The following is a 707-nucleotide window of genomic DNA, read 5'->3' on the forward strand; positions in this document are numbered from 1 at the left end:
CCCCCCCCCCCTTCTATCGCTGATGGGTCTGGTTGTTTTTGAAGCCCCCTGCCAGCGTCAGGGGGGCAGGGAAGAGGAGCCCGCCCAGATCGTCTCTCTGCCACACCCTGGGCATCGGCCCCATATAAACTCCCTCTTCCCGAGAGGCAGATTCCATCTCTGGGGACCTCAGTTTGGAAGAACCCCTAATTGATTTCTGGTGGGGAGAGGGGAGCCCGGAGACCCCTCGAGCTACTTTGAAGTTTACTAGTCAGCTCTCCAAAAGTGCCGACCCGTGCGTGGGGGAGTCAAAGAGGAATTGTGTGCTGAGGGACCCTCCCCCGAGGAGTTCACTCCTGGAAGTCAGAGAGTCAGGACACCTGCTGGGCAGGGCGGGGCAGGGCACAACTTTGATGACTCAACTGAAAGTCAAGGTTTGTAGAAGACACGCCTCAGCCCTGTCCTGAGCACACAGAGTGGGGAGGGGACTGGCAAAAGGAGGCGGAATCTCAGAAATAAATAAATAAAGAAAGAACAATTACATATCCTGCAGAAACGCTTTGAAAGGCTCAATAACCCCATCTAGTGCTCACAGAGTGTGAAAACGCCCTGATAGTGAAGGGCAGAAAACACTCCTTTACGAGAATTGAATCGGAGGTCCAAGAATCGAGAAAATCCCTGCCAAAATGAACAAACACCCAAAAAGAGATACCCGAAATGCAAAAAAC

Source organism: Galeopterus variegatus, unplaced genomic scaffold (assembly GCF_000696425.1).
Source record: "Galeopterus variegatus unplaced genomic scaffold, G_variegatus-3.0.2 Scaffold5489, whole genome shotgun sequence".
NCBI classification, from domain to species: Eukaryota; Metazoa; Chordata; class Mammalia; order Dermoptera; family Cynocephalidae; genus Galeopterus; species Galeopterus variegatus.